The following is a 14,146-nucleotide window of genomic DNA, read 5'->3' as shown; positions in this document are numbered from 1 at the left end:
CAGTTCCAGCACATCCTTCCTGAGGACCGGTGCCCAGAACTGGACAGCATACTCCAGATGTGGCCGGACCAGAATCTTGTAGAGAGGGAGAATAATCTCTTTATTTCTGGAGTGAATCCCCTTTTTTATACATCCCAGTTTTCTGTTGGCTTTGCTTGCAGCGGCTTGGCATTGCATGCCACTGCCAAGCCTGTTGTCTACCAGTACCCCCAGGTCTTTTTCCATCCTAGACTCACCCAGAGGTTCCCCCCTTAGCGAGTAACTTGCGTTTGTATTTCTGACGCCCAAGTGCATTACTTTACAATTTTCAACATTAAACCTCATCTGCCATGTAGTTGCCCACCCCGTTATTTTTTTAAGGTCTGCTTGTAAGGTTTCCACATTCCGGAATAGAAGATATTGGCATGCCTAGTTTAGTATCATCTGCAAATACTGAGATTATGCTGGTTATCCCATCCTTGAGGTCGTTAATGAATAAATTAAACAGGATTGGTCCCAGGACAGTTTCTTGGGGGACCCCACTTTCCACGCCTTTCCACAATTAAATGTATCAAGAAAACAGTTTGCAATACATGCTACAAATATAAATACACTTCTACAATTTTTGTATTTGCTGAAATTTGCCTCATAATAAAGGGAAGAACTTGGAATTAAGGATGATTGAACTTTTGAAAAGTTCGGTTTGACCAGAACACCCGAATTTCCCAAAAGTTCGGTTCGGATTTCAGAACCCCATTGAAATCAATGGGACCCGAACTTCGGTAATCAAAAAACACAATTTTTAAGCCCTAAAACCCAATAAATGCCCCTAAAAAGTGCCTGGGTTCTGGGTCATGCCCCATTAACTATTAATCACAAAAAAAGTTCTTAAAAATTGTCATTTTTGATAAAAAAAAAAGCCAATTATTGAAAAAATTTAAAAAAAAGAGAGATTTTTTTTATTTTTACTTTGGATTTAGTATCTGGGGGGTCTAAAAGGTGTGCATGTGAAGTTTCAGCTCTGTAGCATGTCCAGAACCATGAAAAAAAAGATTGTTTGTATTAGAAAACTTTCAGCACAGGGGGTTGGCTTCTCTGCTGTAACACCTTGCCGGTTTAATAGAAGGCATTTTTTTGGGTTATTTGCAGTCAGGAAAAACATCTGAACTTGTGTATAGTGGTACTGTGCACAAGTTCAGATGTTTTTCCTGACTGCAAAGAACCCAAAAAAATGCCTGCTTTGAAACCGGCAAGGTGTGAAAACTGAGGAGAGAAGCTAACCCCCTGAGCTGAAAGTTTTCTAATACATACAATCCTTTTTTTTTCTGGTTCTGGACATGCTACAGAGCTGAAACTTCACAGGTACACCTTTTAGACCCCCCAGACACAAAATCACACAAAAAAAGTTCTTAAAAATTGTCATTTTTGATAAAAAAAAGACAATTATTGAAAAAATTAAAACAAAAAAAAAGAGATTTTTTGATTTACTTTGGATTTAGTATCTGGGGGGTCTAAAAAGTGTACTTGTGAAGTTTCAGCTCTGTAGCATGTCCAGAACCAGAAAAAAAGATTGTTTGTATTAGAAAACTTTCTGACAGTGGGGTTGGCTTCGCTGCTGTAACACCTTGCCGGTTTAATAGAAGGCATTTTTTTGAGTTCTTTGCAGTCAGGAAAAACATCTGAACTTGTGTATAGTAGTACTGTGCACAAGTTCTGATGTTTTGCCTGCCTCCAAAAACCCCAAAAAAATGCCAGCAAAAACACACCTGGGCATTTTTTTTTGACGCTAGCATTTTTTTTGGCATTTTTTGGGGTTCTTTTGAGGCAGGCAAAACATCTGAACTTGTGTATAGTGGTGTATATACACACATCCATATATTTATATACACACCTAGACATATATAGGTGTGATAATAGCAGAAATATATGCTTGCGCTAATGAAATCATTTACAGTAATATATTTCTGCTACTATCACACCTATATATGTCTAGGTGTGTATATAAATATATGTATGTGTGTATATATACCACTATACACAAGTTCAGATGTTTTTCCTGCCTCAAAAGAACCCCAAAAAATGCCAAAAAAACGCTAGCATCAAAAAAAAAAATGCCCAGGTGTGTTTTTGCTGGCTTTTTTTGGGGGTTTTTGGAGGCAGGCAAAACATCAGAACTTGTGTACAGTACCACTATACACAAGTTCAGATGTTTTTCCTGACTGCAAATAACTCAAAAAAATGCCTTCTATTAAACCGGCAAGGTGTTACAGCAGCGAAGCCAACCCCCTGTCAGAAAGTTTTCTAATACAAACAATCCTTTTTTTTCTGGTTCTGGACATGCTACAGAGCTGAAACTTCACATGTACACGTTTTAGACCCCCCAGATCTGAAATCCAAAGTAAAAATCAAAAAATCTCTTTTTTTTTTAATTTTTTCAATAATTGGCTTTTTTTTTATCAAAAATGACAATTTTTAAGAATTTTTTTGTGTGATTTTGTGTCTGGGGGGTCTAAAAGGTGTACCTGTGAAGTTTCAGCTCTGTAGCATGTCCAGAACCAGAAAAAAAAAGGATTGTATGTATCAGAAAACTTTCAGCTCAGGGGGTTAGCTTCTCTCCTCAGTTTTCACACCTTGCCGGTTTCAAAGCAGGCATTTTTTTGGGATCTTTGCAGTCAGGAAAAACATCTGAACTTGTGTATAGTGGTACTGTGCACAAGTACAGATGTTTTGCCTGCGGTGTGATAGTAGCAGAAATATATTACTGTAAATGATTTCATTAGCGCAAGCATATATTTCTGCTACTATCACACCTATATATGTCTAGGTGTGTATATAAATATATGGATGTGTGTATATACACCACTATACACAAGTTCAGATGTTTTGCCTGCCTCCAAAACCCCCCAAAAAATGCCAGCAAAAACACACCTGGGCATTTTTTTGGCATTTTTTTGGGTTCTTTTGAGGCAGGCAAAACATCTGAACATGTGTATAGGGGGTATATATAGACATATATGTCTGAATATATACCCCTAGACATATATAGGTGTGATATATGTTGCAGAAATATATTACTGTAAATGATTTCATTAGCGCAAGCATTTATTTCTGCTACTATCACACCTATATATGTCTAGGGGTATATATTCAGACATATATGTCTATATATACCCCCTATACACATGTTCAGATGTCATGTCTGACATCAAACATGTCCTCAAAAAAGCACTGGCAGTGGCAGCCCCTGCAGCATAAAAAATGCTTGGCTGGTGAGAAGCCATATGGGTGTGCCGAACCAATTCAGAGAAATGATCATTTCTCTATAGCGGTCACCCTGACATGGAAGGGTTTTTGTCACCCTGCCATAGCAGTCACTGCCAGTTAACCCTACACTACATTACGGTCCCCTTACACTTAACACTTTCCCTACAGAAACGAAATTTTTGAAGCTAACTTAAGTGTAAAGGAGCACTCTAACTACACTAGATATCCCTTTCCTCACACTAAAAATAGCTAAATGACACTTTTAAAGTAAAATTAACAGAACTGCTTCCACTCTCTTCCATGTCCAGTATAACAATGCTAGGAATATGGCGGGGGCGATCTTATATACTGGGGGGCGTATTCACTAATGATTGGTCTAGGGACCCCCTAGTCACTCCAATCACATTCCTAGCATTCTCCTGCCCCCTCAATTGGCTTTTGCTAATGGTTCTGGTCCAATCACTGGCTTTTAAAGCCCATTTCCTGAAGCATTGCATTTTGGGCGGTTCTGGTTGCCGAATTCCGAACTTTTTGGGCAAAAAGTTCTAAATTCGGCCGAACCTCGAACACCCAATGTTTGGGCCGAACCGATGGTCGACCCGAACCGTTCGATCATCCCTACTTGGAATACCAGTAAAGCAAATAAGGAAGAAACTACACACACATGTATGGACAGACTGATAAAATGCTGGAAATGTTCTTATATTTCTTCAATTTCTTGTCTCATGCTTCCAATGCAGAGATAAATATTGATGAAAAAAGGGTGGTGAGAGACTTACCTCGCAGGGCCAGTTAACCGGCAACAGATTTAATATAAGGAAAACATTTTTGCTGAATAAAGTTGAATGAATGATATAGAAAATGCAAGTAACATGTTGTGTCACAATACAATTGTATCAACCGCACATCCCTATATTTATAATACAGAAATTCCCCCCGATATCCCCAGAGCACACAGGGGTGCTTATTGGCTGAGTGTTAATCAGAGGCCAATCTAAACCATGGCTCCTCTGTGAAAAGAATCTCTATAGAAAAAGAATCATCAACTGAATTCATTTCTTCCTCAGCGACACACAAGACGTCGGTCTAATTATAAAGATCAGCAAAATAACTGCTGTTTGTTTTCTCACACTTTACCTGTTCATGACTTATTGTATTATTAAATGTTTATCCAAATGCAAAAATTTTAAATGGAAAGTTTATTTTTTTTTTTCAATTTTTAAACTTTATGTATTATTCATGTATAAATGACAATAAACATTAAAAAAAATAAAAACACAGAAAAACATCAATGTCCTATCCCTTCTAAATATTTTCCCACCCAACCCTCCTCCCCAGTTGCGCTTCCTTGGCTAATTCCTCTCGATCCCCTGTTTCTCCTCCCCCTCCTCCATCATTATTTTAAAATATTCCTTTACCCCGCTGTATTAGTTGCTGTGATGCTCACCCTCTTGCCCTACGACCCTAAGGTGATTGAGGTCAGGTGGGGGTGGGGTGGCACGCACACTTGCGGGGCACCTGGGTGGCTAACGCCAAGTTGGTGGCCCGGCGCTCTGGACTTCACGAATCGTTATGATGGTGGGAACGTTCTTCATGGCTAGCCTTGTTGAATGTGTACTTTTGTACTCTCTTTGTTTTGATCTTAATCTAATGAGTTTTCTATGCCCTGCAACCCCCTATGTTGTTTGTACTGTTCATGATCTGCTCTGTTTTATTTGTTATTGCTTGATTTGGATAAAACTTAATAAAAACTATTGAAAATTAAAATATTCCTTGGACTTCTTACATTTTATCCATTTACCTCATACCTCTGCAAAATGTTCTACTTGATCTTCAATTCTACTACTTAGGAACTCTATATTATATATATATACTTAATCCTTTTGAACCAAGGTGGTATATAACACTAGGGATGATCGAACGGTTCGGGTCGACCATCGGTTTGACCCGAACATTGGCTGTTCGAGGTTCGGACGAATTTAGAACTTTTTCCCTAAAAAGTTCGGAATTCGGCAACCAGAACCGACCAAAACGCAATGGTTCAGGAAATGGGCTTTAAAAGCCCGTGATTGGACCAGAACCATCAGTAAAAGCCAATTGAGGGGCAGGAGAATGCTAGGAATGTGATTGGAGTGACTAGGGGGTCCATAGTCCAATCAATAGTGAATACGCCCCCCAGTATATAAGATAGCCCCCGCCAAATTCCTAGCATTCTTATACGGGACATGAAAGAGAGTGGAATGCTGTTCTGTTACAATGTGTTACAAAGTGTCATTTAGCAATTTTTAGTGTGAGGAAAGGGATATCTAGTGTAGTTAGGTGCTATTTTTTCACTATAGTTAGCTTTAATTTATTCAGTTTCTGTAGGGAAAGTGTTAAGTGTAAGGGGACCGTAGTGTAGTGTAGGGTTAACTGGCAGTGACTGCTATGGCAGGGTGACAAAACCCTTCCATATCAGGGTGACTGCTATAGAGAAATGATCATTTATCTGTGTCGGTTCGGAACAGGAATATGGCTTCTCACCAGCCATCATTCTTTATGCTGCAGGGGTTGCCAGTGCTTTTTTGAGGACATGTTTGGAGTCAGGCAATGGCATGACATCTGAACATGTCTATAGGGGTATATATACATACACCCATGTCTGTATATATACACCTGCACATATATAGGTGTTAAAGGAGCAGAACACTATACTTTTGCTAATGAAATAATTTGCAAATATGGCTAGGCTCCTAACACACCTATATATGTGTAAGTGTAATATACATATCAGTGTGTGTGTATATATATACCCCTATACAGAAGTACAGATGTTTTGCCTGCCTCCAAAGAACCCAAAAAAATGCCCAAAAAAATGCCTGGGCATTTTTTTTTGGAGCTGGCATTTTTTGGGATTCTTTGGAGGCAGGCAAAACATCTGAACTTCTGTATAGGGGTATATATATACACACACACTGATATGTATTTTACATTTACACATATATAGGTGTGTTAGGAGCCTAGCCATATTAATGGAAATTATTTCATTAGCAAAAGTATAGTGTTCTGCTCCTTTAACACCTATATATGTGCAGGTGTATATATACAGACATGGGTGTGTATATATACCCCTATACACATGTTCAGATGTCATGCCTGACTCCAAACATGTCCTCAAAAAAGCACTAGCAACGCCTGCAGCAAAAAAAAAAATGCTGACGGGAGCGGAGCCATATTAGTGTTCTGAAAGTGACAAAATACAAACGATCTTTTTTTTTATGGTTCTGGACATGCTACAGAGCTGAAACTTCACAGGTACACTTTTTAGACCCCCCAGATACAAAATCCAAAGAAATCAAAAAATCTCTTTTTTTTTTTTTCAATAATTGGCTTTTTTATCAAAAATGACAATTTTTAAGAACTTTTTTTGTGTGATTAATAGTTAATGGGGTATGACCCAGAACCCTAGGCACTTTTTAGGGGCATTTATTGGGTTTTAGGGCTTTAAAATGGTGTTTTTTGATTACTGAAGTTCGGGTCCCATTGATTTCAATGGGGTTCTGAAATCCGGGCCGAACTTTCGGGTAGTTCGGATGTTCTGGCCGAACCAAACTTTTCAAAAGTTCGATCATCCCTATATAACACCAGACAAAGCGCATAAATATCAAGTAGATAAATCCCCCCGGTGTTGGAGGGGATGCACTCAAAAGTGTAATATGGCTCACCTTTGGTGGAACTGTGGGAAGATTAGGGATTATTGAAAAGAGGTGCGGTTTTATTTAAAATTAATAACAGGAAGGGATATACCAAATGATCCATGGTATTGCCTATTCCATAAAACAGACATGCCCAAAAAAAATATAAATACATTTACAATACATTTTTATTGAAATTTAGAAACATACAAACAATGCCATAGTATCATATGTCATTTTTAACAGCAGGCCCTGTCCCTGTGCCCTGCTAACTGTGAGGGGTTACGGTGTTCAGGCACCACCAACACCAAAGGCCCAATATTTTTGCACCTGTATGACAAGTACATGCAATTTCAAATTTGTATGGAATTCTTACCAGCAGGTCCCGTTCCTGCGTGCAGCAAGAGTAACTGAGAGGGGTTACGGTGTTCAGGCACCACCAACAACCAAGGCCCAATTTTTCTGCATCTGTATGACAAGTACATGCGAAATTTGAAATTTATATGTATATTTGTATATGATATTTTTTGCTTTAGAAATGACAGTATTGCTGCAGCAGGCTACATAAATTATAGAGATGCACTACTTTACAGGCACATTCAGGGGACACCCCCCCCCCCAGGCACGATATTTGAAGGAATTTTTCATTTTTATAGTTTCACTTTAAGCCTCATTCAAATCAGTAAATCACTGCTCCTTTAAAAACAATTGTTTTTAACCACTTAAGCCCCGGAAGATTTTACCCCCTTCCTGACCAGGGGGTATTTTGCGATTCGGCACTGCGTGACTTTAACGGACAATTGCACGGTCGTGCGACGCTGTACCTAATCAAATTTGACGTCCTTTTTTTCCCACAAACAGAGCTTTCTTTTGGTGGTATTTGATCACCTGTGCGATTTTTTGATCACGCGCTATAAACAAAAAAAGAGCGTCAATTTTGCAAAAATAACAATATTTTTCACATTTTTTTTATATGAAATCCCCCCCCCCCCCCCAAAAAAAAGTAAAAATCTAAATTTTTTAAAATTTTCGGCCAATTTGTTTTATGCTACATATGTTTGGTAAAAAAAATCGCAAAAAGCGTATTTTGATTAATTTGCGCAAAAGTTATCGCGTTTACTAACAAAGGGAAAGATTTTTGTCATTTTTGTTGTTTTTTTTTTAACGCGTAATGGCGGCGATCTGCGATTTTTTTTGCGGTACTGCGACATTGCGGCAGACAGATCGGACCCTTGACTGACATTTTTGACACTTTTGGGGTTACCAGTGACATTTCTACAGTAATCAGTGCTAAAAATATGCACTGTTACTGTAAAAATACACTGGCAGTGAAGGGGTTAACTTTATTTGAGAGGGAGGGGCTGTGTGTGTCCCTAGGGGTGTGATTCTAACTGTGATTGGCTGTGGCTTGAGGTGTAGTTACACTGATCAACGGTTCTACATAGTAGAACCGTATGATCAGTGTCTCTACACACGGAGAACTGACAGGCAGCTTGTTTACACAAGCTGCCCGCCTTTCTCCCTCTCCCCCACCGATCGCCGAGTGACCAGCGGACATCGGGTCTGTCGGTCACGCCCGCAGGGGGCCCGTGACTGCGCGGGAGCGGGAGCGTGCCGCCGGCGGCGCGCGCTCGCTCCCCAGACCCTCCCAGGCTAGTGACGTATCGATACTTCACTCTGCCTGTGAGGGGCTGACCGCCGCCGTATATAGTCGTGCGGCGGTCGGCAAGTGGTTAAAAAACTTTTTTTATTGCTACATGTTCCCCAGGTCAGGACCCGGACCCCCATACACTTTTTTGGAGAAATAATTTGCATTTAAGCCTTCAAAATGAGGCCGTTTGATTTTCGAGGTTCGAGTCCCATAGATTTCTATAGGGTTCGTTTGTTCGAATACATTTTTCCTCTGTTGACGGTGTTCTGGTGCGAACCGAACCAGGGGGGTGTTCGGCTCATCACTACCTGTGTTGTGTCTCTCTGGCCTGGTATCCCTCAAGTCCAGGAGGGACTGAATAGCATAATCTTTTGTGTGAGGAGTATTGCATTCTTTTTCCGATTTGATGCACTTTTACTTGCTAGTCTGGACATGGGAAAACAGTAGGGTCCCTGCAAGTGGACCTCGAGTACTTTTGAATTCACAGGCTGCTGCTACATGAGAAGGTATACTCTTCTCTCCCCTCCCCTTTCCCCCTCCCCTCCTTTTTTTTTCTTTTATTTCCTTGTTGCTGCTTTTGAGTCTTGGGTCATCTGGGTTTTTCTCCTGATGAAGCAAAATAGTGTCTTCGCGAAGCGCGTCAAGATTTAATCAAGCACAGAATACTGATATTTTTGATGTTCCAACAGACTAAAGGGTATATTTATGTAATAGGAATACTTTATTGCTGATGATCATCTTTGTTGCTTGAGATATTATGTATTTTTCTTACTATTTTTATATAATAAACTAATGTAAAAAAAAACAAAGGTGCATAAAACTCCTCCTAGAACCACTGCATGAAGAGTAATTATCCACAAGCAGCGCTACAATGTTCCATGCGGAATCATATAAATAAATAAATGCAAACAGTCCACAGTGTCCGTAGATAGCCCAAAGATGGGATGATCACCCATGCTAAAGTAGATGTTTCTATCACCTTCACCTCACCAAGTGCCCACTCCCCATGTATTGCTCACTCACCAAATGAAGGTGATACTTGGACCCTTTAATATTCTCCAACGGCACTCCCACTGCTCGACCCGAGTATTGCAATACTGACTGTCAACACAGATCCTCCTCCTGTATTCCTATGTTGATCTCAGCGGAAGGCGGTGCATTAGGGAAAAATAAAGGGCTCATAGAGTAGTATAGTAGTAACCACTTTATTGTTCCCCTACCCCCCACACATATGCACTTACATAAGAAGCAAATAAAACAGCGTGGAAATATAAATATACAAGTGGAAGACGTCCGCGTAGCCTACCGGTGCCTCCACCCCGCTCGTTAGCGTCCGAAAGTTCCCAAAGTGGTACGAGGCTGCTGCTTGGTGTCCAGTTGCCTAGGTGACTGTGTTGCTCTTGCACTTACGCGTTTCGTCATACATAGAATTCTACGGAGGCCCTCAGTTGCAAATTTTCTCAAAAGTTTGCGAACTGCAAGAACTGCATTGACTTTAATAGGAGGCGAACTTTAAAAATCTTTAGGGCATATTTGCAGCCACTAAAGACGTACTAGCTGTGCACAAATAGTCCCAGCACATGGACAATGTCATAACAGAAGTATTGCAATTGAAAAAGTTGCCCTAATTTTTTTTTTTTTTTTTACAGCAAAAAATATATATATTTTTTTTTAGAACTGACAGCAGCCAGTAAATACATGTCTAATACATATAGGGTCCATTCACACATCTGTAAAATGGGTCCACATTCATTCCACAATTTGGCGGAACCTTTATAGACCCATTGATTTTCATTTCCAGTCTGAAAAATTCACAGGATAACGAAGTAAGTGTCAGTCATTCCAGGCCCCAACAATTTGCCCACATGTGTTTACCTGACAGCTAAGAACGTAGTATTCTGTGGCTGAAGGTACATTAGGCATTCACAGGATACAGAAGTAAGTGTCGGCCAGTATTGGCCCCAAAAATTAGCCCATATGGGTTTAACGGACAGCAAAGAACGTAGTGTATTTGATGGCTAGAGGTACATTAGGCATTCACAGTCTACAGAAGTGTCGGCCTGTATAGGCCTCAAACATTAGCCATTCAATGGACATGAAATGCCTTTTATGCCGCTGTATTTAGCATAGACAAGGACCAATAATTGTTGTGGGTTGATGGCGGTCTGGCAGATATTTGTGGCCTGTCATAAGGAATTTCAATGAAACATGGTCTACTGGTCACATGTTAAAAGAAAAAGAATTGGCAGCACTCCAGGTTGAGTCAAAATCCAGATTTATTGACTGGACATCCAAATTATGACAATCGTGACAAGGTAGACGTGTTTCACACACTGACTGTGTGCTTAATTAATAATAGGTAGTTAATTAATTAATTAGGTAATGATTAAGCACACAGTCAGTGTGTGAAACGCGTCTACCTTGTCACGATTGTCATAATTTGGATGTCCAGTCAATAAATCTGGATTTTGACTCAACCTGGAGTGCTGCCAATTTATTTTCTTTTATCAAGTTTTCACGGAGGCGAGCCGGGGCATGCACCTGTGTGAGTCATCAGGCAATTACACCACCTTGAGCAGTGAGTCCTTGTCTCTTCAATTACTGGTCACATGTGTTGAATTCCTCAGAGATCCATGCCTCATTCATTTTTATAAATGTGAGGTAGTCTACACTGTCATGAGCTAGGCGAGTGCGCTTATCGTTCACGATCCCCCCTGCTGCACTGAACGTCCTTTCGGACAGGAAACTGGATGGGGGGCAAGCTAACAGTTCCATTGCAAATTGTGCAAGCTCTGGCCAGAGGTCAAGCCTCATAAAAATAACAGTGCAGCGCTAAAACGATCAATACGAATATAAAACAAATAAATACAGTTAAAACGCTAAGGAACTCATAAAAAGTGTCAGAAATCGCTGTAAAATATTTTAAATCCTAAAATAGGGGGTAAGTCCACAGGTAAAATCCAGGGAGAGAAAGTGCACAGTGCCGTATCTAAGTCCAACAAAATGTGCTCTCACCTAAGTCCTCACTCTGGATCTTGTCATTTCCAAGGACAAAGATCGTTTTAAAACGCACACGCGCTTTAAACCTACAGACCGGAATTCATACATTCCGTTAGACAGTTGCCACCATAAAAACTGGCTGTGCAATATACCAAAGGGACAATTCGTGCGGCTGAGGCGGAATGTACATTGGTTGATGATTATGTAGCATAGTCGCAAGTTTTAAAAAAACGGTTTGAAGAAAATGGTTATGATAGCAACAAGTTGGATGATGAGATTTTGGAGGTTAAGAACAGTGAGAGGTCTAATTTATTAACCAATAAGAATCCTGAAGTACTTAAGGGTAAAGAAGGATATAGAATTATCCTAGAGTACAATTCTCAGCATAAAAAAGTAGAAAAAAATCATAGCTAAGCATTGGTCTATACTCCAGCAAGATAAGATATTGGGCCCCACCCTACCAGCGAGACCAGTATTTGTATACAAAAAAGCCCCCACAATTAGAAACTTGTTAGCGCCAGGGGTGATTGATCCCCCAATAAATGGTGAGAATAAGTTGTTTTCTTTTTTATCTGGCTTTCATGCTTGTGGGAGATGTGTGGCCTGTAGGACTTCCAAAAAGAATATAAAAAAGAGAAAGGATTTTTTAGCTCATACTACAGGCAAATCCTATAAGATCAAGGATTTAATCACCTGCACATCTACTGGGATAGTCTACATGTTGGAGTGCAATTGTGGGTTTGAGTATGTCGTCCGAACAACAAGAACGTTGCAGGTGAGAATAGCAGAGCATATGAACAGTATTAGAAAGGGCCGCAAAGCCCATCATGTTGTTCAGCACTTCAAGCACTTTCACAATAAGGACCCCAGTGGTTTGAAATTTTGCAGGATTGAGAAGGTGAAAAAACATTGGAGGGGGGGGGCAACTTTGTACGGCAGCTCAGTAGAAGAGAATCCTTCTGGATCTTTGAGACAAGAGTAGGGGTACCAAGGTCTCAATGTAGACTTCAACTGTTTTATCTCAGATCGGTAGTTCTTAGTTTTATAATTAATTCATGATATTTATGTATTTATATATTTTTATCATGTGGTTGCTGTGTGTTTTTTGATTACATAGTTACATAGTTAGTGAGGTTGAAAAAAGACACCAGTCCATCCAGTTCAACCTATGATGTGTGTGTGTGTTTGCTTTTAACCGTACATTGTATACCCCTGTATGTTGTGGTCTCTAAGGTGCCCATCTAACAGTTTTTTGAAACTATCAATGCTCCCTGCTGATACGACTGCTTGTAGAAGACAATTCCACATCCTTACCGCTCTTACAGTGAAGAACCCCTTAAGCACTTTAAGGTTAAACCGCCTTTCCTCTAGTCTTAGTGAGTGGCCACGTGTCTTATTGTATTCCCTTTCTCTGAATAGTTTGTTCCTTATGCTAGGGTCACCAGTACAGTATTTGTACATTGATATCATATCCCCCCTCAGTCGTCTCTTCTCCAGAGAGAATAAGTTCAGTGCTTGTAGTCTTTCCTCATAGCTGATGTCCTCCCTTCCCCTAATTATTTTTGTTTCCCTTCTCTGGACTCTCTCCAGTTCCAGCACATCCTTCCTAAGGACCGGTGCCCAGATTTTTTTTAATCTTATTTTATTTATATAATTGTGATATGCTGGTTTTAAGTGACTGCAGGTGACATATCACCATCCCCTCTGAATTATATATATATATATATATATATATATATATATATATATATTTATATAATTGCTTTTATGCCCTTATTTCGGCTGCAGATATAATAAATGCACTACTGATTATGTTTGGGCTAGTTTTAGTTTTAATTTTAATCGTATGTTTACATCGGAATTCCACTTCCTTTTGCATATCAAGGGCGGTTCAGACTGAGAATCCTGTTTTGGGTTCCGGTCTGCACTATTGTCCCGGAGCTTACTTTGGCTGGTAAGATAGCTGGCTTCCGCGGCACTTCCGGTCCGGCGTCCTGTGTTGCTATTCAGCAACGATATGTATTGGCTAGTCGAGCCGTAATACTACTACAAATAGGTGACGTCTGTCCCTCCACCCATACGCTGAAGAAGTCCCGCCCACGGACATAACGCGTGCGGAAGGGGGAGGAGATTGTGTGACGTCACCTGCAGTCCATGTCGGCAGAGATTGGCTTTGATATTAATGGCTTAAATATTTTACAGCGATTTCTGACACATGGACTTTTTATGAGTTCCTTAGCGTTTTTACTGTATTTATTTGTTTACTGTATTTATTTGTTTTATATTCTTATTTTTTATATATAATGTTTTATATTCGTTTTAGCGCTGCACTGTTATTTTTCTGATGTATTATTGAGGTTTTTGTAGTTTACCTTGGTGTCAGCTGCTTGGTTTTACTTTATTTTTGCTTGCGCCGATATATCTTTGTTTTACAGAGGTCAAGCCTGCCCACCCAGTAGTCCAGTGGTTCATCACTCCTCAGAGCATCGGACACCTGTCGGACACCTTTTTTTACGCTCCAAAATTTGAGCCACAGAATCCTGCCTTTTTCCAGAACAACGTGACGACAGCATCATGG

This window comes from Pelophylax lessonae, assembly GCF_965119305.1.
Source record: "Pelophylax lessonae genome assembly, chromosome: 6".
Lineage (NCBI taxonomy): Eukaryota > Metazoa > Chordata > Amphibia > Anura > Ranidae > Pelophylax > Pelophylax lessonae.
The sequence above is the reverse complement of the archived record's forward strand: the minus strand, read 5'-3'. Positions refer to the sequence as shown.